This window comes from Cupressus sempervirens, chromosome 10 (genome assembly GCF_028749045.1).
Source record: "Cupressus sempervirens isolate cs-2001-9-10 chromosome 10, ASM2874904v1, whole genome shotgun sequence".
Lineage (NCBI taxonomy): Eukaryota > Viridiplantae > Streptophyta > Pinopsida > Cupressales > Cupressaceae > Cupressus > Cupressus sempervirens.
In genome coordinates, this window is record NC_143127.1 from 417,759,402 (window position 1) to 417,785,898 (window position 26,497).

Below are 26,497 nucleotides of genomic sequence, written 5' to 3' on the forward strand. Positions count from 1 at the left end.
ATTAAAAAGTTGGAGATTTTCTATTAACTCCATAATCCTCATGTAATTCATTACACTAATGTAGAAAGATTGATTCTTTTAAATTTGGAAAAGCATAATTTATGAATTGAGTTAGCATGAATAATAGTAAAAGTATTAGTGTGCAACTCTTTATTTATAGTGAAGTAAATAAGTATTTTAATAGAACTTGAACAAAATAGTACACACAACAAAGAAAGACCAATTAGTTCCAAATCTTATAATTCATATTGAATCTTCTATAATGAATTGACCATTTCTATTATTAAACATATTGTGTACAAGACAAGAGATTTCTAGGATGGTAAAAGTGTTTTAGGATTTAAAGACAACTATGAGCTCTCTCTCTCTCTCTCTCTCTCTCTCTCTCTCTCTCTATATATATATATATATATATGTCTATGGTGTTAAAATACATCTAATAGTACGTCATTTGGTTCAAAAAATTTTTTGTTCTTCCCATTTCACCTCCATGAGTAATTTGTTTTTTTTCCATTTCATTTTAAATTTTGTCACCTACTTTGATGTATAATAATCTAACACAAATATTTTTCTAAACAAGCACTCAATGAGATCTTTGACACAGTTATTTTGTAAAATATAGAGTTATTTATGAATAAAATGTTTTCCTCAACCATTCATTTCTACCCTTCTATTTATTTCACTTAGTACCACTTCTACTTCTAATGTTCTTGGTTTTAAATATTTGAAAACTTGTATGATCCTTCAATTAATTAACTCTTTTCTTTTTTCTTTTTATGTATTGGTGAATTAAACTTTTGCACTTATTTTGGCTATACCATGGTTTACGTAATCTCCTTAAATGTTGGATTGACTCGAAGAGTAAGAATATTGTTTTAATCATCTAACCATCAAGAGTTAGATGATGATGAGATTGATAAGAGCCTTGCATTATTAATAGACTCACTCATTATGTTCATGATTAATTTACTTTATTCTTGCCAATTACATATTCTTATAGCTTCTCCATTTGCATAAATGTGCAACAATACTTTCAATATTAACCATCATGTTCTATAATTGATAATTTGCATGGACACATGAATAGTTTCATTTCCCTTCATGATCTACTATTTTTCTTCCCCTTTAGCATGTAGATATGCTTATGAAATTTTTTAATGGATTTAGGAGGGACAATTATCATCAAGAGAATAAGGTTTATCCCTTTAAGAAGTATGGAAATAAAACTATGTTCTTCCTTGTACCATCTTAAGAAATATACATTTGCTTTGTAAGACTTATTATCCCTCCATTTTCAAAATCTCCTAGAAATTGGATGCATTTATGCTTGATCTGCTATCTTTTTTCCAAGTTTTTGTCCTAATCTGACCAATTTTTTCCATCCCCAACATTCCAAAGAGCATCCCAATGCAAGAGGTCTCCTAGGTCAAGGCCAATCTCAACCTAAGACATTTTTCCTTAGGACCCTAGACCCATTTTGGGGTTCTTAAGTTTGTTTCCTATCTAGTGCAATTAACCCTTTTGCTTTTGATTTTGAAATCTCTATAAAAGGACTCACTTCATTTGACCATTCATTATTATCCATTTCATCCCTATAACATCTATCAATTATATTGATACAAGCTATAAGTATTTCATCAAGTTCATTTGCAAGAAAGCTTTCAAGGTGCATTTAAGGAGTTTGTGTTTAGCAAGAAATGATTTATTGAAGGCCCTCATTTCACATCATCATTCATGTATTTCCTGCTCAATATCTAGCTTCTTTCTTCGTTAGGGGTAGTGGATTTGACCATCAAGGATATCCACATTCATCAACTTTGCACAAACATTCAAAAACATACTTACACCTATTGATCTATGATTTGGAACTTGTAGATGTATTTAATTTGTGGACACATCCTACATCCTCATTCTACATCATTCATCTATATATAAGTATCTATGGATGTTTGTAGATATTGGATCTAAATCCATCCATAGATATTTGACAAGTAAGGTGAATATTTACATTCGTCTTACTTTCACATGCTTTCTCATCTCAAGATTAACTCCTACACTAGGGATTGACCAAGACCCCTATACCAAAAAATAAAAATTGATTCTTCCTTTGCATAGGAGAAGATATACAAGTTTTTGAAGGAGTGAATTTCAATTTTCAAAGTAGGGTTTTAGTTTTTTGTTAGACTTTTGAATTTATGGTTTTGGTGCAAAGAAGGTTGAGGGAAAAGTGGATTGAGAGAGAAAGGCTTCCTTTTATACTAATCTAGGACAAAAACTTCTAGAGAGGATGACATAGTAGAATTAAATTCCAATTAAGCCTTAACCCCTAGAAATGGACCTAAATTAAATACAATTTAAGAGTTTACCATTCTGAAATCTGAAATAGCTAACCCAGAAGCGTTAAATGAAACTTTCTGAAGCCTGATATCCGAAAACCTCTAAAACTTGAAATTTGGACCTAAGGTCAGGGTTGAGGTCGACTTTGATCTAGGTAAGGGTTGAGGTTATCCTTGACCAAGGTCAAAGTTGAGGTCGACCTTGACCCAAAAGGTCAAAGATCTCATAACTTTAGAAAAGGCTGCCAAAAAAGAGTTGGAAATAGGGGAAAGAGAAGTAGAATAAGGGAAAAAGTCAAATCTAGTTAAATACCCATTCAAGGCACTTGACATGATCCCAGACCACCTTCTCAAAGGGCTAAACTAGTCCTAAATGGAAGTGCTTCCATTTTTTGACAATACATTTAGCCCCCACTTTAACAAGAGTATGGACTCAATGAAAAATCTTGGTAAAGGAACTCGTAATGAAAAGATAATATTATTGAAATCAAAGGGATAGAAGAAACTCTCAAGCTCCCAGGGACTCAAGTATTTATCAATTCCAAGATCACAATTAGAGAGACATCTCTAGAAAAGAGAGAAAGAGAGAGTGTGTGATTACCTCACCCAATGAGAACTTATGTACCGTTGTGAACCACACAAGGAATCAACGCAACTGGAAAGACATAATTGAACCACCTAGTGAATGTGGCTACTCACTAGTCAACCCATCAAAGATTCACCCTTAGGATTATTCTATTCTATAAGAGTAAAACCAAAAGCAAAAGAGATCTAGCCTTAAGGACAGCTTTGACCTTAAAGGATCAATTTTTTTTGAAAATAGAGGGATCAAGAGATCCTATAAAAAGAAAAAATCATGTTTTAAGGATTAGTCACTAATCCATTGAAATGTCCCTTTTCTGATTTTATATGATATTCCCAACCTCTAATCAGATTTTCAAGATCAAACAACTAATATCACAAAGATCCACCAAATTTCTCAAGAAACCCCAAATCGGGTATGCCAGAAATTGTGCCAAAAGCTTCACAGCTTCACCTATTATTAATAAATCTAAAAGTGGAAATTTTTACAGAAATTTCAGCAGCATAACAGCCTAAAAAATGACATTTCTAGATCCATATATCCTTTACACAATAGTTCTCAAATGTAGGACAAAAACTATGTTCATCGGGCTCCCGAAATTAACACAAAAATGCCCAGAAACACCACAAAAACACTAATAATCTATCTCAGAAGTTTAATCACGTCTCAATACATATATTCAGCTCTATTTTAACACCTTAAATTCTGAAATACAGCAGCAACCCAAACTGATATGAAATACTCAACTGAAAATACCAAACTCATACAAGAAACACACCCGAAAACCCACAAATCTGCACTGTTCAGCACAAAGGCAAACTCTATATGAGCATGCACATGGAATGGCTTCAAACTCCCGTCCTTAGCCTTCTTGGAAACCTGCAAACTCCCATTCTTGGGTCTCCCTGGAAACCTGCAAACTCTCGTTCTTGGGTCTCCTTCTCCACAGGTTTGGCAGCCTCTGAAGAATAACAAAGAATGAGCAAAAATAAAGTTCTGGAATCTGCCCAAAATGCCTCCAAACCCCTTAAAAGAGGCCATAACCGTAACTCACGTCCAAGAGAGGTTAATGAAACATATTTTAATAATAATTTCATTTATTAGTCCAACGGTTTCCAAAGATTAACCCCCTTTTTCTGAAACTTCACTTTCTTGGGCCTGCCTGCCTTAGCAAAGATTATAATTTTTTTATTATTTGAAAAGGGGACATGACAAGTCCTCCCCTCCCAAACATTGCTTGTCCTCAAGCAATGGCTGAACAATAAACCAATCAATCCACCTGGATCCCAAATGTAGTCATGAACTATACTACTTCCAATTAACACAGGCTCCTGCAATATCCTCTGCAATATGACCAAGAGGAATCCATAATCAAACTGAGAATTATAGCTCAACCAAACTCCAAAATCACCACCACCATAGTCAAAAACCCATGAGACACAAAATCTTAGAACATCAGAACCCAAGTAAAGTGGACAAATCAAACTACCAACACAGTAAATACCATCAACGCATCCTACTGGCCTATACGGAATGTACAATCCAACTCTGCAACAATGGTGAACGCTCTCGAATGAAACTGTACCAAGTATGGAGAATCCACACATTGTACAACTCCTGCAGTCAACACAACTCTGCAAATCACCGACCACTATCTCATAACCATAACTCCCATGCACTACTGATGGTGAAAAGAAATTACAAGATAAAGAGTAAGAAATGGAATCCAAACCAAATTTTCCTGCCATCAACTCCTCAAAACAAGGATCAAATGCTAACTGATGTACATACCCTGCAATATAATGTTGATTAAAAAAACCAAACTCAGTCAATAGCTCACCATTAACAAGTGATACAACCCACTATGACGGATCACTAGCTAAGTCAGGAGATGTCATAGCCAAAGGAGTAGAATCAATAACAACACCCACTGAAGCATCACTCCCAAACTCCTGCTCTAAGTCACATATTATCAAGTTGTCAACTGGAGAACCTATCACCATGTCATGCCCATCACAACTCTCATCTTGAGGCATCAAATTGTCCCATAACTGATGATAAGCACTAGGAACCAAAGTACATCTCTGTATCATTATCTCATCAACATGGTCATCAAAGGTAAATTGATGAGCGTACCTCACAGTGTAATGCCGATAGAATGCGCTAATCTCAGTTAGTGGCTCAGACTGTAATCCAGATGAAACTAACTGCAATTGATCATTAACCATGTTGGAACTGACTACTACCTCCGAAGATATCACCAAGGGAGTAGTATTACTAGCAGGAACCATGCCAACTGTCGACTCACCAACATCACACATGATCTTTGATACATCTCTAGTCTCTATGCCATCAATACTAGAGGCCACCACAATGTCAGGCATACAACAATATGCTACAACACCCAACTCAACTGAACCTGACTCTAGTGGGAATGAACATGATAGGCTAATGTTAGTATCAAGAATGGATGCATCCCCATCTCCACTGTCTCTGACAATCTCAGCCATGGACATCCTTGGGTCACCAAACACCACAGCTTGTGACTATATAGAATCAGGTAAAGACTGTAGTCGCTCTAACTCCATGGTCACCTTAGCCAAATGAAACTGTGACTCCTTGAAAGCCAACTGTGTACTCTCAAGAATCTCAAAAGTCACCTCAAGCTGCTCAGTAAGCTCACTCACCTCATCTTCCTTGGCCAACAATGCATCATATGCTGTACTGCCCCACTTCATAAGATAATCTCTGTCGGCTACCAACTACATATAATCCTGTCTCAGAATCTGGATAGCCTCCCATAAAGAGTGGAACTCTGTCAAGGAAAGATAACTACCTCCCTGCTCATCACTAGTAGGAGAACCCCATCCATAAACTGCTAACAACTGACGAGCAGCATCGAAATGCTGGCAAGTGATAGCAATGTCTCGGTCACTAACTCTCAACTGATTAAACACATGATGGCACTGGCTTGACTATCTCCTACAAACCTCCTCTGATGCACTGTCTAAAGGAGTATCCTCAAAGTTACTAGTCTCTAGAGTATTACCATCCATATCCTGTGAATCAAATATAAAACTCATATCAACATACAGAGTATCAAAAACATTAGCATTACTATCCAACTCCTCTATACCCAAGGAAACTAAGTCTTCAAAACTGCCCACTGCATCCTCTTGGATGTCATCAATGCCAATATGATCCTGGGACTCATCTATACACACTGCCAAATATGAAATATCATCAACACATTCCAGCAAGTATGGTCGACTGGATATATGAACAAAGTCCAACATCGCTGTATAAAAACTAATACCAACATCAGACAAGATACTGGCACAAGAAAAGACAACACCGCATAATCTGCTAATCAAATCCATGATAGCACCCAAACAAACACTGCTACCAAAAAGTGTTAAAGATCTCCAGTCAACTGAATCCCAAATGCTAATATAACAATCTCGAGTCCATATCCGTAAACTAGAATCAACTGGTAACTCAAGCAAACTCCTCACCTGAGTAATATGACCAATACCAACTAACTCCACATACCTGTCATGATGAGATAATGAAGTCACAATACTATCTTTGTTCACCTTCAGCTGGCTAGACAAATCATGTGAAGTACTACCAGCCTCAACCTCATGTGATGAAGCATCTAACTGTGCCTGGTACTCTTTCTCAGCAAAGTCATGAATGCTCAATGTCTGCTCATCTCTACCAGGTATCTCACCATCCTGCACAACAACATCCTCATAATCATCATCTGAACCCACTACATTGTAGTCACTACCTGTTGTAACTATACCATCCTGAATACCTGTGGCATCACCCTTTGACGACCTGTAAACAATTGTCTCAATTTGAGTATCAAGTTGACCATTACTATCAATCTATGTAATATCCTTTCCCACCAGCTCCTGTGGCAGAGTAGAATCTGAGACCTCTACCTGGCTATCAGTTAGTTTCTCAAACTCCTCATGCAAGTTCTTGAGAATTGTGTCATCTGTCCTATGAGAAAATTTGCCAAATAGAAATACAGTCAACTTATCCACCTTAGCTGGGTTGGACAACATGTCATTCATTATACAGTGGTGCTCAACCAACTGTTCAGACATGTCATGGCTTATTTTCATAAGTTTATCTAGAATGTCTAAATAACCATCCTTTCTACTATTTTGACTCTGGATATCAATTGTCCAAGATCGTGTCCTCTGAGACTCTGTACTATACCTGTCCATTCTGGATAAAGTAGAGTGTAACCCCAATAGGATATAACTTCTTCAAACACCAAGAACTAACATGCAAATGATTAGAAGTAGCATGAAACCATAGATTTTGACATGCAGCTGATTAGAAGCAACATGCAACCACCAAATTCACTAAGAACTAACATGCAAATGATTAGAAGTAGCATGCAACCATAAATTTTGACATGTAGCTGATTAGAAGCAACATGCAATCATAAATTATGACATGCAAGATTTGGGTAGTTGTCAAAACTGACATGCAAGATCTGGGTAGTTTTCAAAATTGACATGCAAGATCTGGGTAGTTGTCAAAACTGACATGCAAACTTCTACAACCACCAAATTCACCAAGAACTAACATGCAAATGATTAGAAGTAGCATGCAACCATAAATTTTGACATGCAGCTGATTAGAAGCAACATGCAACCATAAATTATGACATGCAAGATTTGGGTAGTTCTCAAAACTGAAATGCAAGATCTAGGTAGTTGTCAAAACTGACATGCAAATTTCTACAAACTTTTAGGCTGGCAAGATCATGGCTCTAATACCACTGAAATGTCCCTTTTCTGAAATGACTCTAATACCTATGACAAATATTATCGACTTAGTAATAAATTTAATTGTCATATTGACAATTTTCTAGAATTGTAGCCTATCAATTCACAGGGACAGCAATGAAAATGCACTTGAAGTGATAAATTGTTTGCATTTTAAAATTAATTTGAAAACCACACTACAATTGTTTTATGATATTTAATTTTTTTAATAAATAAAACAAAGGTACAATCTAGTTGCTACGTAACCATTTCGCTCAATTTACACATCTTACAAACATATACAAAAACTACCAATACAACCATCGAATTCCATGCTGGCTATTTAAGTACCCAATTTCTAGTTGTTTCTCTCGGCTTTTCGACAAAATAAACTTCTCACTAATATTTAAGAAAACACACAGCGAAAGTTTAAAGTGCTTAACAAATTGGAAAGTTGAAGAGGTAACTAGTAAGGTGATAGCGATGCAGGGAGACTCCAAGTAGCGAGTCTTTCGGGTCGCTCATTATGTGTCGACTTTTTTTAATTTAGCGGGTCTTCCACGGCGTTCGCATCATCATACAAAGCGACCGAATCTTCTCCTTTTCTCTGCGGGCCACACGATCAATCAGTGGCAGTCAATTTAACTGATGGTACTAAACAATAAATCACGGGACCACCGCCAGGGAATACTTTTATTAAATGGCACGGCCACGAAACGACAATTTGTAGTGCTCGTCACGGCTTTTTCATGGGAAGTGGCTGTCGTGTCCTTCACAGGATTACTCTGTATCTGAGTGCGGAAATTTAGGGAGTTCTAACTTCAATTATCTTCCTCTAATTTAGTTGATTATAATTATAAAAGTAATCATTGCAACAGAAAGGGGTGGGTTTATAGAGAAATACATTTAATATTTATGGAAGTCTGAAATAATCCCTACCAATTCATGGGTCGCTGAAAATTAATGACTTTTAATAGACAAATACTATAAAAACATTTTAATTGATAGAGGAGTCGTGATTAGGAGAAATTGAAGTTCATGGCTAGTATCTTTGTTTATTAAATTAACATTATAATTTTCAATTGAACTATATAAGAAAAGGAAAGGGAAGGGGATTTATAGTCTATGATACTATGCTATAGTTTTTGGGTTGATATATGTGACAATAATATGGAACTTCCTTGTATTCTTTTTTGAGAGACGCTCAGCACTACAAACAAGTTGTACATACCTTACCCTCTAGTATTTTACAATTTAATTTTGTTTTTTAATAATTTTCTTAGAATTGACTACTATTTCTGAAGTATCATCCTCTTACATAAGTGGCCTTGTCATTGAATTACCTCTTGCTTTAGACATTTTGTCAATTTAAATTAGATTGCATAAACAAAATGATTGATTTCCAAAATTCCTATAGTTTCATTTTATAATTGATTCTTATATTTCTTACTTAACATTGTATCAAACTATAGTTGAATTCAATTACTTATTTTTAAAAAATTATAAAATGAAAGCATAAATGTTATATATGAAAGACAACATCATATTTATAAATAATAGAAGATAAAGATTTCTATAAAAAAATTAAATTAAAAAGTTGGAGATTTTCTATTAACTCCATAATCCTCATGTAATTCATTACACTAATGTAGAAAGATTGATTCTTTTAAATTTGGAAAAGCATAATTTATGAATTGAGTTAGCATGAATAATAGTAAAAGTATTAGTGTGCAACTCTTTATTTATAGTGAAGTAAATAAGTATTTTAATACAACTTGAACAAAATAGTACACACAACAAAGAAAGACCAATTAGTTCCAAATCTCATAATTCATATTGAATCTTCTATAATGAATTGACCATTTCTATTATTAAACATATTGTGTACAAGACAAGAAATTTCTAGGATGGTAAAAGTGTTTTAGGATTTAAAGACAACTATGAGCTCTCTCTCTCTCTCTCTCTCTCTCTCTCTCTCTCTATATATATATATATATATATATATATATATATCTATGGTGTTAAAATACATCTAATAGTACGTCATTTGGTTCAAACAATTTTTTGTTCTTCCCATTTCACCTCCATGAGTAATTTGTTTTTTTTCCATTTCATTTTAAATTTTGTCACCTACTTTGATGTATAATAATCTAACACAAATATTTTTGGCAATTACAAGATCATCAAATTCTTGCAAGAGCTTGAGGATGTTAGTTGGCAGCTGGCCACTGTTGTTAAGCTGATTCTTTTCTTCTCTTCCTCTTTTCAGTTCATTAGGTTCACCTATATTCCTCGTGAATGGAATAGAACTGCTGATTGTTTAGCCAAATGGGCATCTAGTCATGATCCGGGTTGGAATATTAGGGATAGGAGGCAATTGTCCTTTGAGATGGTGCAAGAATTTGATGATCTTGTTGCCAATTAAATGTTGTCACCTACTTTCATGATTAATTTACTTTATTCTTGCCAATTACATATTCTTATAGCTTCTCCATTTGCATAAATGTGCAACAATACTTTCAATATTAACCATCATGTTCTATAATTGATAATTTGCATGGACACATGAATAGTTTCATTTCCCTTCATGATCTACTATTTTTCTTCCCCTTTAGCATGTAGATATGCTTATGAAAATTTTTAATGGATTTAGGAGGGACAATTATCATCAAGAGAATAAGGTTTATCCCTTTAAGAAGTATGGAAATAAAACTATGCTCTTCCTTGTACCATCTTAAGAAATATACATTTGCTTTGTAAGACTTATTATCCCTCCATTTTCAAAATCTCCTAGAAATTGGATGCATTTATGCTTGATCTGCTATCTTTTTTCCAAGTTTTTGTCCTAATCTGACCAATTTTTTCCATCCCCAACATTCCAAAGAGCATCCCAATGCAAGAGGTCTCCTAGGTCAAGGCCAATCTCAACCTAAGACATTTTTCCTTAGGACCCTAGACCCATTTTGGGGTTCTTAAGTTTGTTTCCTATCTAGTGCAATTAGCCCTTTTGCTTTTAATTTTGAAATCTCTATAAAAGGACTCACTTCATTTGACCATTCATTATTATCCATTTCATCCCTATAACATCTATCAATTATATTGATACAAGCTATAAGTATTTCATCAAGTTCATTTGCAAGAAAGCTTTCAAGGTGCATTTAAGGAGTTTGTGTTTAGCAAGAAATGATTTATTGAAGGCCCTCATTTCACATCATAATTCATGTATTTCCTACTCAATATCTAGCTTCTTTCTTCGTTAGGGGTAGTGGATTTGACCATCAAGGATATCCACATTCATCAACTTTGCACAAACATTCAAAAACATACTTACATCTATTGATCTATGATTTGGAACTTGTAGATGTATTTAATTTGTGGACACATCCTACATCCTCATTCTACATCATTCATCTATATATAAGTATCTATGGATGTTTGTAGATATTGGATCTAAATCCATCCATAGATATTTGACAAGTAAGGTGAATATTTACATTTGTCTTACTTTCACATGCTTTCTCATCTCAAGATTAACTCCTACACTAGGGATTGACCAAGACCCCTATCCCAAAAAATAAAAATTGATTCTTCCTTTGCATAGGAGAAGATCTACAAGTTTTTGAAGGAGTCAATTTCAATTTTCAAAGTAGGGTTTTAGTTTTTTTTTAGACTTTTGAATTTATGGTTTTGGTGCAAAGAAGGTTGAGGGAAAAGTGGATTGAGAGAGAAAGGCTTCCTTTTATACTAATCTAGGACAAAAACTTCTAGAGAGGATGACATAGTAGAATTAAATTCCAATTAAGCCTTAACCCCTAGAAATGGACCTAAATTAAATACAATTTAAGAGTTTACCATTTTGAAATATGAAATAGCTAACCCAGAAGCGTTAAATGAAACTTTCTGAAGCCTGATATCCGAAAACCTCTAAAACTTGAAATTTGGACCTAAGGTCAGGGTTGAGGTCGACTTTGATCTAGGTCAGGGTTGAGGTTATCCTTGACCAAGGTCAAAGTTGAGGTCGACCTTGACCCAAAAGGTCATCATTGACCCAAAAGGTCAAAGATCTCAGACCTTTAGAAAAGGCTACCAAAAAAGAGTTGGAAATAGGGGAAAGAGAAGTAGAATAAGGGAAAAAGTTAGATCTAGTTAAATACCCATTCAAGGCACTTGACATGATCCCAAACCACCTTCTCAAAGGGCTAAACTAGGCCTAAATGGAAGTGCTTCCATTTTTTGACAATACATTTAGCCCCCACTTTAACAAGAGTATGGACTCAATGAAAAATCTTGGTAAAGGAACTCATAATGAAAAGATAATATTATTGAAATCAAAGGGATAGAAGAAACTCTCAAGCTCCTAGGGACTCAAGTATTCATCAATTCCAAGATCACAATTAGAGAGACATCTCTAGAAAAGAGAGAAAGAGAGAGAGTGTGATTACCTCACCCAATGAGAACTTATGTACCGTTGTGAACCACACAAGGAATCAATGCAACTGGAAAGACATAATTGAACCACCTAGTGAATGTGGCTACTCACTAGTCAACCCATCAAAGATTCACCCTTAGGATTATTCTATTCTATAAGAGTAAAACCAAAAGCAAAAGAGATCTAACCTTAAGGATAGCTTTGACCTTAAAGGATCAATTTTTTTTGAAAATAGAGGGATCAAGAGATCCTATAAAAAGAAAAAATCATGTTTTAAGGATTAGTCACTAATCCATAAAGGGAGAGAAGTACCTTGAAAAATATATGTATATTGAAAGTGTGTGTGTGCAATAAGTGAGTAGAGTGTATGCCCCCACATTAAATTCATTGCTAACACTTTAATAGGAGCAATAACTTGAACAAAAACATAAAAAACTCCATTGATTACGATTCCACTATGAGATGACCCCAAATGAAGACAAAATCAAGGGAAATACCACATAAACATACACAGAACGTATAAGGGACCTACCTTCCATGGGGTCAATATGATCATAAATTACATACATACATACATATATGATATCATTGCAAATGAATTGACATCATTCCCCAAAGAAAGTAGAACTACAGTCACAATGGAGAAAAGAACATAGAAGAGTTATGAAGAAGAGTCTTTTTAGACCATGACATGGAGACCAAAAAGAATCAGTGCTACCAAGTCACAAATCCAAGTAGGTTATACAAGGAAACTTTTACAAACAAAAGTACAAGTAAAACATAACATGAAACAACATATAGAAGAAAAATAGATACATATAGAGGAGTAGCACAATTAATTCAATTCTTTTATCACCTTGTACCAATAGAGAAACAAGGGTCATCAAAAAGAATCTAACAAACATTTAGCAAATACATTAAGGGAGAAGCACAGTATGAAAAATAAATAGGCAAAAGGCTACCATGAAGGCCTAGCCAATCAAGTGTGCCGCCTACTCTTCCAATGTTGTTCTATATCATTTAGGGAAGGTGGGTAACTCGCAAGAGGGACTATATCCAACATAGTAGGAATGATAGCCAATTCCAAACAAGGATCGTCTTGAGAATCATCATGTTTGATACTAGGTGTAATTATCAATTGTGATGAAAGCATTTTAGGTAAATTAATATCAATTTCAATAGTCTTATATTCATCATTAACATCATTGGCATTGTCAAGAGTATCTTCTTCATCCAGATTAATCAAAATAGAATCTAAGATACAAATAGAATCATCATAATCTTGCATATTAACCTCATTGTTAGCATTAAATTCTTCTAACACATCATGTATAGATTGATCAAAATAAGGTAAAGAACTTTGAATAACAGAAGTACGAGCCTTAGCTTGAGCACGATGTTCATTAGCAGATTGATTATATTTTGTCTTGTTTGAAACATGTTGAGAACTAGGAGGAACAACTACCATATCCTTCACAAATTCTATAAGAGGGTTAATAGGATTCTAAGGAGACTGACAAGAAATAGTAGGAGCTTGAGTAATATAACCAAAAGCCATAGATAAAGGAGGTATGGAAGGTGTAGGAAAAATACCATAATTAAGATCCATCAGAGGCATGCTTAACTTGATAATATTGTGATGTTTATAGGCTTGATATGGGGGGAAAATATTACTAGGTCGAGAAGAACTTGAGTTAAGTATTGAAGGCCAAAAGAAATCAAGTGTAGCACAATCCCTAGGCCTAGAAGGTTGATATAAACTATGGTTAATCATCTTCACTTCTTCATCATTAATTAATTTAAGACACTTATGAATAGGAGAAGCAAAAACATGCATGACATTCAATGAAGGCAACCCAAGCTTAACTTGAAATTGATGAGAAGTAGGAACAACAACAAAGGTAGTGTTCACAATTTTAACACAAAGTTCAACCGAAAAATCAATAGAACCAAATAATAAATAAAAAAAACCATTACAAGTTTGAATCCACACATCAAATGTATCATAAGAATCATCTTGCAAGCATTTCATAAAAATATTTTCTTTAGTAATAACATTGACTAAAGATGCAAGATCAACTAGACAACCGCATGTAGTTATCTTAGCAATCTTAGCATAAATGTAAAGAGGACCATCAGGAGCTTTAATAATCTCACAATCATCAAAGGTAATCAAGACTTCTTAAGGTCTTATATTCTTTTTTTTTTTCAAGGTTTGGGTTAAGTTATTAGTTTAAATTGAAGGTGTTGTGTGACTTGAGGTTGAATATGAGGGTGACTTTGAGGTTAAGGCTGAGATATGTATTGTGATAAATAAACATGCTCCACATGGTTGAAAATATGATTAAGATCATCCATCTTTGAATCATAAACAATATCCATAGAAGATGGTTGAGCAATGGCATTAGTATCATGTGTAGGTAAAGGATTTGTATAGATTTGAAGGTTTTGGTCAGGAGGAGATACAAAATTGTTCCCACTACCATGAAAATTATCAATAGATAAGGCATTAGAATCAATCAAGTCTTGAACCTTATGTTTTAAAGAATAACACTTCTTAGCATCATGGCCATTCTGATGATGGCATTGACAAAAAGCATTAGGATCAAAAAATTAAGATAAAATTGTAGTAGGTAAAAAAGTTTGAATAGGAGGTAAAGTAATCATACTAGTAGTTAACAATCTATTCATAATAGAATATAAAGATTTAGAGAGAGGAGTAAATGTATGATTCAAATGAAAAGAAGTGGATACAAAAGTAGTATTATGAGATACACAAACAACTTGATTAGCAATTGGATTCGCTTGTTTTTCTATCTTGACATAGTTGATAGGTCTTTGAAATTTGTTTTGATTAGGAGAAGCATCACTCTTATCAATTGGAACAAGAGCCATTGAAGTGTTTCTCTAAAATTGGCTCACTTGTAATTGATAATGATGAAGTGTTGCACAAAGTTGTTGAAAAGAGACCTAAATTAAGTAAGAAGAATCTTATCTCGAATATCCTTTTGCAAATTTGAAATAAACATATGTTGAATATCAATACCAAGAACATGATAAGAAATATGAGCATGTAAATGCTTAAATATCCCAATGAATTTAGTCAATTTTTCCTCAGTGTTTTGTTTACAATGCATTAAAGTATTTAAAGACACTTGCAAACCAATGTTATTTTAAAATTATTAAATAAAGGCATTGGCAAGTTTGGGAAAAGAGTTAATAGAATAAGGAGGCAAGGAATAAAACCATTGCAAGGCCTTATCACAAAGAGTTAGAGAAAACAACTTGGCTAAAATCCTATGGTCATTTAACATGAGAAATAGGGTCTCCTTTTCCATTGTGATTCTCAAGACGAGGCATATCAACTTGCTAAGGAACATGATATGAATGATATCTAAGGATAGAGGACTTCCCATGTCACATGTAGGAATGCTAAAGTTGTTTTGAGTTAAAGAAGAAAGTTGTTGTTGTTGTAAAGATGATACACTTTGAGCTAAACTAATAATTGTTGAAGCATTAGAAGAAATAGTAAGCACAACAACATTAGAAACATTAGGTAAAATGTAAGAAATGATAGGAATGGAAGACACAAATAGAGGAACACTTGGAACCATAGTTGCAAGAGGATTGGAATAGGCAAAAGGAACATTATGGTAAGAAGGTTGTGATGTACAGAGGGATACTAGAGGAACACTCATCAAAAGAGAGGGAATTCTTGTAGTCACCAAAGGAGGGGTATAACTACAAAAACTAGGTAAAGGAACTGAAAAAGGTTTGACACTAGTAACTAGAGGAATATATCTTATATCTTGAGCTTCTTGAGCTAAAGGTTTAACGTTTAAATGCATAAGGTGAGTGATACCATGCAAGAGATTAACACCTTGATCATTATCACAAAGGACTTTCTTAAGAGCCTCTATAGCTTGAATAGAATCTTGATTATGGTTTTCTTGAATAAGCCAATTACCCATTTTATCAAGTTCAATTGAAAGTTTTTGAACTTGTTTAGGAGGACATCTTAAAGCATCATCCTCATCATTAGATTAGTGAGAATATTTTTTCTCCATAATAGGATTGGAATCATGAATAATCAAATTATCATTCGGGATCCTAAGGAAAGGAGATGAAGACTTGGGATCAAAGGCACCCATAAGTCTATGACTTCTTCTAACTAGAATATTATAAGTAGAACTAAAGGTAGTAAAGCTCATATACTAATGGAAAGAAAATGATCTAAACTAATAAAATAGAAAGCATGAAGAAATGAATATTTTTGTATTTTTACTTTATATGAGATGCAAACACATTAAAAAAATCTAGTACATTTAAGATCTATCACTATAAAAGAAAGAGTTGTCTATTGCGGGTTCACCAAAATGTAAGATGAACAATGAGTGTTCATCTAAATGTAGAAGAATGAAAGGTATATAAGATCTACCTCTAAATCCAAATTTCCAAAGGAGAGATCCAAATCGATTAACCAAACAGGCTAATGCACAAAAGAATCAATCTATGGAGAATATGAATAGAGAAGAAAAAATTATCTCTTGTTATAAAATGTATGTATTGAATCAAAAAAAAATACTAACCGTAAAGTAGAGTAAAACTAAAAAAATATTGTTTTCTAATGTTTGTATACAATTTTGGGAAATTTTACAACCAGATTTGGACTAGAAATGCAGAAACAAAAAAAAACCTATAAACCTTTTTTCTTTTGAAGAAGGTCGACTTTGACCCAAAGCCGAGGTAAGATCTTAGCTCTTTATTTCTGACCTTGACTTGTACTGCTCCGATGGAAATTTTGTTCGTGTATCCCAAAAGTTTGTCAAAAAGGGTACTCAAATCTGCACTGATATTCAATGTCACACACCTACTCCTACAAGAAAAAGGGTTTTTTTTATTTTAATGAGGGGTTTGTCTTGGTCAAAACTTGGTTTGGAATTAACATTTAAAAATGGAATTGAAAGTGTAATATTAGATAAACAAAGTAAATGGAACTATTCACCTTACTTATGTTGAAATCCTTGTAGAGGATTTGAATCCTTGAATCCAAAAGTATGGATGCTCCAAATAAATGTATAATTGAATGTAGGATTTCTCAAATCAATTGTATTAGATCTTCAACACCAATCTTGAATGAATCTTGGAATAGAAAGAGGCTTGAATGAATGTGGATGTTATAATCTTCAACAAGAGGGCTCCAAAGAGATTTTATCCTTCAATAGCTATAAATGGATCACCTTGATGAATTGAATTCTTGAATGCTTGGATTCGTGAATCCTCGAATGCTTTCCTTCTCCTTTCTTGATCACTTGATTTCACTTATGCTTGAATTCAATGGAAGGCAGATGCTTGATCATGAAAAATATATCTCTAGATTCCTTGTGAAAAGTGGATGTGACACAAACTTCTAGAGAGGCTTCCTTTTGTAATAATCTAGGAAAAAAAATTCTAAACAAGCTGACATAGGAGAATTAAATTCAAATTAAAAATTAACCCCTAGAAATGGACCTAAATTAAATACAATTTAAGATTTTACCATTATGAAAGCTAAAACAACCAACATAGAAGTAGGAAATGAAACTTTCCAAAGCTAGATATCTTGAAACCTCTGGAACTTGAAATTTGGACCTAAGGTTAGGGTCAAGGTTGATTCTGACCTAGGTTAGCATCAAGGTTTTCCTTGACCTAGGTCAAGGTTGAGGTCGATCTTGACCCAGAAGGTCATCCTTGGCCTAAAAGGTCAAAGATCTCAAACCTTTAGAAAAGGTTGTCAAAATAGGGTTCAAAATAGGGAAAAGAGAAGAAGAATGGGGGTAAAAAGCTAGATCCAATCAAATAGCCATTCAAGGTTCTTGACATGACCCCAGAACACCTACTCAAAGAGTTAAACTAGTCCTAAATGGAAGTGCTTCCATTTTTTGATGATATAGTGTGCAAATAACATTAAAGGCTATTGTTGTTTTTTTTAGAGATCACTTCAAATGTAGTTGCATTTCCATATTGGTATATGTGTTCCAAAGGTAGCTCTTCTTATATAAATAAGTGTAAGCCATGTCCCCTTTAAGGGACATATCTATTTTTTAATTAATAATTAATATTAGAACCATAGTTATTATATTATTATAATATTAATTTATCTCATATAATAATAAACAAAAATATATAATTATATCTCATAGATAATTATATATAGGTTTATCCAACTGAAGATAGCACACATCAACACTCCCTCTTAGCTAGGGAGGAAAAACACATGATCATATATCTCCTCAATTGATATAAGAATGTCTTTGATCAGAAGATATTCAACATTTTGATATCACATTTGATATTATGAGTATTGGTCTTCAAAAATATTAACATATGATATTCACCAATTACTCAAATAGGGTTTTGATATTGCATTTGATATCAAGAGTATTGATCTCCCAGAATATCGACATATGATATTCACCCAGTACTCAAATAAGTTGTGATATCACATCTAATATTATGAGTATTAGTCTCCTTGAATATCATACAATATTCACCAATTACTAAAAAATAAGGTTTGATATCACATCTAATATCAAGAGTATTGGCCTCCTATAATATCAATGTTATTCACCAAATACTCCGAGTAATGGTCTTCCTGAATGTTGAGATGCAAGACATTTACCATTTACTCAATTTATTTGATCTCATAATACAAGTTATTGCAAGATCATCACCTTACAACAACTTCTCCAAATATAAGTGATGATCACGTGGAAGTCACCACTTCCTCATGATGTACACAGGGGGTAGGCCCATTAAAATCACATGGTCACGATGTATGAATCCTGGTCCTCTTGACTATGACAATTTATTGATCACTGGAGTATGCATCTCATCATGGTTTACTCCCTCTAAATAAATATGATCAAGATCACCAAAGGTTGACTAAATCATATCCTCTATATTGCTCCCTCTCTTTCAAGGTTGCCCATAACGAAATGTCAAGCTCCCTCTAAATCTCAATCTCTCCCTGCCAATAATAACATTCTTAGAGGAAAATATCAAGCTATATAGCTCTTAATGTATATATTGAAATAAGATTGCTAACATTCATTAAGATGTTAGAAATTTAACTCATGCTTGTTACTAACAACATTAATGATTATAACATAACTATGTTTATTTTATCTTTTCAATATCATAATACATAATGATGTATAGAAGTAAAATATAGTTGCACATCATATTTACCTTTTATATTCTCATAATGAATCTCTTTATGTTTAACAAACATAAATTTAAATCATACATCAGTTTTAATGAATGTATCTATGTATATATATATATATAAAACTATTATATTTCACAATATTCTAAACAAATAACATTATCTATTGTTGAACATACATATTTTTAACTATAACATATCATAGGCTATAGAAACAAATATATAATAAAATGTCCAAAATCATATCTTTATACATATACCTTAAGGTTCGATGCTCGATGCCTCTAAGACTATGTCCTCTTTAGTAGTTTCCTTGGTGGATATAATGATTGCATTCAAAGGTATACACATGAACACCCCTTATCAGTGTGGTACCTGAACTCCTATAAAAAAAATCTCTCGCAGTTTAATACACGCATTCCTAAAATGTCTGCCTTATTAAATTCCATGTTGTAGGTAAATTTATTATTTTCCTACTTCCAAACCATATGCAGTCATGTCCTTATTTATCCATCGATTCATAGGTTAATTGTTGTTTGAGGGACATTCCTTCCCCTACAATCCTTGTTCTTCGATCCCCTCTTGATTAGGTAATTTTTCTTGTAGATGTGTAAAGTTTCGTGTTAACCATTTGGTGATAAAACTTTTACACAAGAAAGATTAAATGCAATTACGTAGTGCATTCAATAATGGTACTCCCATTAATGGTTTGCCACTTTGCAATCAACATTCCTTTTTTTTTTTAATATCTTTTTAGTGACAAGGATAATTTATCCATTGACATTTGTATATCAAAGACGGGTTGATAATTTGTGGAATGATCTTGAAATTGTTTAAATGAGACGCGATCAGTTTTCCATGTGTAATCTATAGTAGTTGATGTGATAACGTTTATCATTTTGTATGCTGACTATAAGAATGTTAAGTATCTGCCCCTCATCTCTACTTGAGGTGGTTTCAATATTGGCTATAATGCCTCTCTAATTTTTATGCATTCATTTCATTGTCTCCAAAAGGATTATATCACCCATAATATGAATTTATTCTAAGAAAATTACCTTTCTCTCAAACTCTAGATACTTCTACAATTCAGATTGCAACCAGATAGATTATTTCTTATGAATGTTGTGCTGAATTAAGGGGAATCTCCTATATATACTCACTAAGTTGATGGAAGTAGGAGATTCCTATACATTCTTTAATATCAAATGCACCCATTTTGGAAATCATTTAAATCTTATTGTTCTCATGTAATGACTGTCATTGTGTTCTCCTCATTCTCCCTATTTCATTGCTTTGAATGAGAACTTACTCACATAGTCTGTATCCATGGGTATTTCTCCATCATAAATATAATCTCTTTAATTACTTTTATTTTCTTGATATTTGTTCATACTTCTTTCCTACATTTGCAACATGGCTCTAATACCATGTTGTTTTTCTAGAGATCAATGCAAATGTAGCTGCATTGCCATATTGGTATATGTGTTCCAAAGACAACTCTCCTCATATAAATAAGTGTAAGCAATGAATAGATATGTCCCTTTAAGGGACATATCTATTTTTTAATTAATAATTAATATTATAACCATAGTTATAATATTATTATAACAATATAAATTTATCTCATACAATAATAAACACACATATATAACTATATCTTGTATATAATCATATATAGGTTTACCCAACTGAGGCTACCACACATCAACAAGTATATATTATGATGGATGCTCAAATATAAATTTATAACATAGTAAAATAACATCCATTGGATTTATATGTATATTATTGCTCAACTTATGAAATATGATATATATTTTTGATATCATTGTTTCATAGAGGTCTCCAAGCAAGACATCCATTATGGAAAAAATATTAGCTTTAGTACATGAATATCATGTCACCTTATTACTGGTCATCTATTGTGTGGGGTGGATTATGTCCCATTGATTATTGAGCACAAGTGGACAGTGGAAATATAAAGCAAATGTGGATTCTTATTTATTGGTCATAGCAAAGACTCAATGGTGAGGATATAAAATGATAAAATGTAGCATGATGTTAATGAATGCCAGAGTAAAGAGTTTCTTAAGAACAAGTTGGCATTCATATTTATTATGAGATTTGACATAAGCTTCTGGGTATGAATATAAAAATCAAGCAAGATGTTGAAGCTTTCAATAGAAATACAACTTTATGAGTTGTTTAAAAATTCTAAATCACATTTTTTTAATTTTAGGTGATCAATTTGAAGCCAATTTTTAGTAGAAAATTATATTTTCTACATCTAAAATGGTACCCAAACCTTTTCTCATAATCATATAGCAAGGTTATGACATTTGCATGCATTTTTGAGATGTCAATAACCTAAAAAACACCCAGAAATCTCTGAAAATTTAGAATTCAAAATTATTTTGCAATCTAGAATTTGATGGGTATAGAAGCATCCTAGAATGTGACCCAACACACCTTGATCCCATGAATTTGATGGGTATGGAGGCAACCTAGAATCTGACCCAAGCTTCTTGAGTCCAAGTGCCTTAGATATAGATTTTACCTTTTTGACAATATCTTATTCCTTCACCTATTTGCTTCCTCTTCTTCACTTTATTTTCCCTTGCTATCTCACATTTTTAGGTAGTTCTTTACACTACTTTCTATATCATTCTTCTAACCTAGATGTTACAAGTTACTATGCCAAAAAAAATGCTAATAAATATTGTTACTTTTTGGAGGATGCAACTCTTTTCCATGTTATATATGCTCAATGTTCTACTATACTATTCAATTCAACACATAACTTTGCCAAAAAAATTCCCTTTCCAACACCATTGTAAAATTAAAAATCAATGTTTTCTCTCTGCACCCATTTATTGTTCTTCTAATATTCATTTTATTCAATAATTTATTGCATCCTTTTGCAAATTTCTCATGACCACACTCTTCCTCTCCTCCTCTACCAGCCTATCAATATTTTGTTGCACGTAAAAAACATCGTAAAATCGTTACTCATAATTCTCTTTTATAGTCCTCTTAAATATTCTAATAAGCCTAACATAGAGAAAAAAAGAAGAAATTATACCTTGCCTTATGATTTAGCCTTGAGTTTTCCCTCTACATAAAAAAACATATTTGTTTCTTTAAAAAATAAATTATTTATCCTTTGACATAAATTTTCATGAATTAAGATAATTTAAAATTCAAAAAAGATCTACAAAAATATATTAAATCATATTTGTTGAAATCAAGTATTCAATTTTTTAAAATAGGGCTTTTTATCTGTGAAACTTTGTATCACATAATTATTGTATTTTCTATAGGCAATATACTATTGCAGTCACTTCCATCTAACTAGTGATTAACTTTTTCTACTTCAATGAATGAACTATAAGTATTTCTATTTTTAATTATAAGTTTTAAACTTTCTAATATTTATATGTTAGATTTTTAATTTCTAAAATTATGAAATATATTTTACTTGAGTTTGATTGGCTCAAATATTTTGGGTCTTATTGAAATAGATTTTTAGGAACCACTACTATTATTACATATATAAAACTCATAAAACTTATTGAATAAAGTTATAATAGTAAATGTGATAAATAAAAAATTATTATTAATTATAAATATTTTCATATTAGAAAATATTATTTTTCAAATATTTAATATGTAAGCAATTTGAATGATAAATTTCAAAATTTAAAAAATTTTAAAATTTATTTTTACTTTATGTAAACTTTCCTCAAAATCAATTTATCTAATTATCAACTTTAGTAATCAATTTTATAAACGTTTAGAAAATGACAATAATCACTATTTCTCTCCTAATTTTAAATGCAATATTAAAATGCATTAACAACCTATAAATCTAAAATTATTAAACCTCAAGTAACTAGTTATTATCATTTTTAAAAGCATATAATTATTTTGATAAAAAAATATTTATAAGATGAATTGAATTTCAATCAAATTATAATAAATCTTGTATTAATATTATTCTTACCACTTCTACACATGATATTTTGAAAAATAATTGTACATAGTTTTTATTTCTTAAACTTCTTGTACAACAAAATCAATTTACCAAGCAATCTTATCATTCACCAAAATTTAGAACTAAAATATTAAGAGACTATTAATTAAAATATATTAAATTTTTCTCTCGCTATTTTCTAGCTATTAAATTAACTTACGGCTAGTGGCACTTGTTAAGATTGAAACAAAGCAACACCTAAACAATAAACTTAGCAAGAGGAATTTTTTCAAAGGTTTTTCAAAACTACCTTATAAGTCTTACATTATAGTTGAAATAAAGCAACATCTAAACAATAATCTTGCCGCTTAGGTGGTTGTGGCTTACATCCAACCGAAATAGATTATTCGCTTCGCCCATTGCAGGTGAAATCTTGCCTTCAAATTCATTTCTGCTAAGGTTTAATATCTGGAGACTGGAGGCGCCCCATAGTCCAGGAGGAATCTGGCCACTCAGACGATTGTTGCTGATGTCCAGAAATTGAAGAGAATTGCAGGCTGCGAACGACGAAGGCAGACTACCACTGAATTTGTTAAAACTGCCAGAAAAGGCATAGAGCTCTCCTCCCCGACACAGATTCTCTGGCAGAGGACCTTCCAATTCATTTTCCCACACTTCCACGTGAGCGAGGTTTGAGAAGGTACCCAAACCCTGTGGAAGCCATCCACTGAGCTTGTTGCTGAACAGCTTCAAGTAACTGAAACATCGTAGATTGCCGAGCTCAGAAGGTATCTCTCCAGTAAGTCGATTGTTGAACAAGTGCAGAGAATTTAAATACGTCAGATTTGAGACTCCCTCGGGAATTGTTCCGCGAAGCTGATTGTCGCTGAAATCCAGACTCTCCATGCTCTTCAGTTGGCCAATGTTGGCCGGAATCCGTCCAGACAGATTGTTGTCATAGAGATAAAGTTCTCTCAAACTCTCAAGAACCATTAAACTGTCTGGAATAGAACGCGAGAGATGATTCTGCGACAAATCCAACCACTCTAACTGGGTTAAATTGCCAAAGAAAGTCGGAATCTCGCCCACAAGGTTGCAGTTATATAGCCATAACTGTTGCAGGTGCTTTAAATTGCCAAGCTCCGTGGGTAGCACACCAGGACTCAGAGGATTGCCGCCAATTGTGAAGTTCTTCAGAGACTCCAAATGCCCGACGAAATTAGGAAATGGCCCGCTCAAAAGATTGTCGTGGAAGAAGAGAGCTTCGAGCTTTCGCAGCATTCGGAACGCTGGAGGAATGGGGCCGCTGAAAGCATTATTTGCCAAGTTCAACGCTCTCAACTCGCTCAATTCGGAGATGCGAGTGGGCAGCGTTCCAGCGAAGTGATTGTTCGACAAATCGAGCTTCTGCAAACGCTTGCAACGCAGAAGTCCAGCTGGGAAGGGACCAGTGAAGGCATTGTCATGGAGAGTCAAGGAAGTGAGATTAGGAAGGGCGGCGCATAAGGCGGAAGTGAGGTTGCCAGAAATGGAGAGCCCCGTGAGATCAACAGTGGTGACGGTGTTGAAAGCATCGCAGGAGATTCCAGTCCAAGCGCATGGATTTGGGTGAGACTCATTCCAGTCGCTCAAAGCATTCCAAGTGTCCTTCCAATCTTCTTTTTTTATTTGAAGCAGAATAAAGCCATCCAGCGAGACGGAAGTGCAGGGAAAAAGCATAAGCAGAAAGGTGAGAATGCAGCAAAAGAAAGAGAAAGACCGGGTGACCATTACTGCTGCCATATTATCTTGATATTCTGGCAAAAGAAAAAGCACTCCTTGGAGAAATGTCGGGAGCAGCTTTCAGATTTAAGGCTCGTTGATAGGTAAGTTTTTCTTCTCAAAGTCCAACAGAGGGTAGAAAATTTTGGACTGGACCAAAATAAAATAAGAAAATATTTTTTAAAATCTTCCGGATATCTTCAAAAATAAAGAGTGAATGAAAGATGTGACTAATCAGGCAGTACAAGTGGGAACGTGAATGACCAGTTCAAAAGAGTATACATGGCCCGCTAAACTAGCGTCAAGTTTACGCATATTGCCGTATCTACTAATTACGTGGAACCCGCGCTCTTTTTATTTAAAACTGATCGGGTGATATTTTGGATCAAAGGTTTGTATTCGCCGAAGGATGTGCGAATGAAGAGTAGATTTTCGCAATCTATAGGCAGGGAACTAATAGGCAAGTGGTGGTCCTAAATAATTTTTACAATAAAAACTAGTGAGTTTCCAAGGTTTAAAAATCATTTTATTTTTAAGTTAATATTCAATAAGCAATTTCTAACTTTTGGTTGGCTAACAACAATTTTAGTAGGGGTAAAATTATTTTTCTTATAGAAAAATTAGAGGGAAAATAAATCTCTATAATAATCTTCTAAAATTATAAGAAAAATTCAAAAATTAAACATTTGCCACATCTTGAAGCATCTAGAAGTTTTTGCAATGACAATCACCCCATTTTTGTGATCCTTAAGCATTGAAGCATCACCATTTGTTCTTTTGTTCCAAGAAAATTAGTGTATAATACTGAAAAATAGGTCAATTGTAACTAATTCTTGAGAAACCCAACACATAAGAATTACTTTTAAAAGCTGCAGACGTAAAAATTATTTCTGAAATCAAATTTATGTTGGCTTAAATTTGTGGAATAATCCCAAATTGCAAACAAACAATGCTCATGCAAGCAAACAATTCAAATGGTCTAACTCTGATTTTTCCAATCGATATATAATAGGGCAGATTTAATGTCCAAATAACTCCATTTCCAAGGCAAAGAAGGAAGGAGTCGATTGCTGCCACAACTCTTGTTTCCTGGTTCCCAATCATCCTTGAGATTTTTGCAGTAATTGGTGGAGGGGTTTTTAACGGTGTCCTGTAGGAAGGGAAAGTAGATCACAACACTTCCATGCACAGAACTATGCAGAACACAACTACTGACAGAATTTCCCCCGTTTAATTCATCTCAAGGGACCATACATACCACATTTATGATTTCTCACAAAGAGATTCAACAATGTACATTTAGGTAGTGTATTTATGATTTCATAGGTGCATTTTTTTGAAGGACAAAAATATATTAGTTTCATTTCAGAAGCTTCGCGATGCATAAATTTTAAGTAGCAACTAGACACATAAAA

General features: G+C 33.5%; 1 pseudogene across 1 annotated transcript in view; it reads right to left on the bottom strand.

Moving 5' to 3' along the window:
* LOC149534479 (uncharacterized) overlaps positions 1 to 25,338 on the bottom strand; it is a 70,813-nt pseudogene extending 45,475 nt beyond the window's left edge. The window contains exon 1 of the transcript XR_016357190.1: positions 23,975 to 25,338. The product of XR_016357190.1 is annotated as an uncharacterized LOC149534479 (transcript). The remainder of the gene's footprint in view (positions 1 to 23,974) is intronic.
* Between the last annotated feature and the right edge of the window lie 1,159 nt (positions 25,339 to 26,497).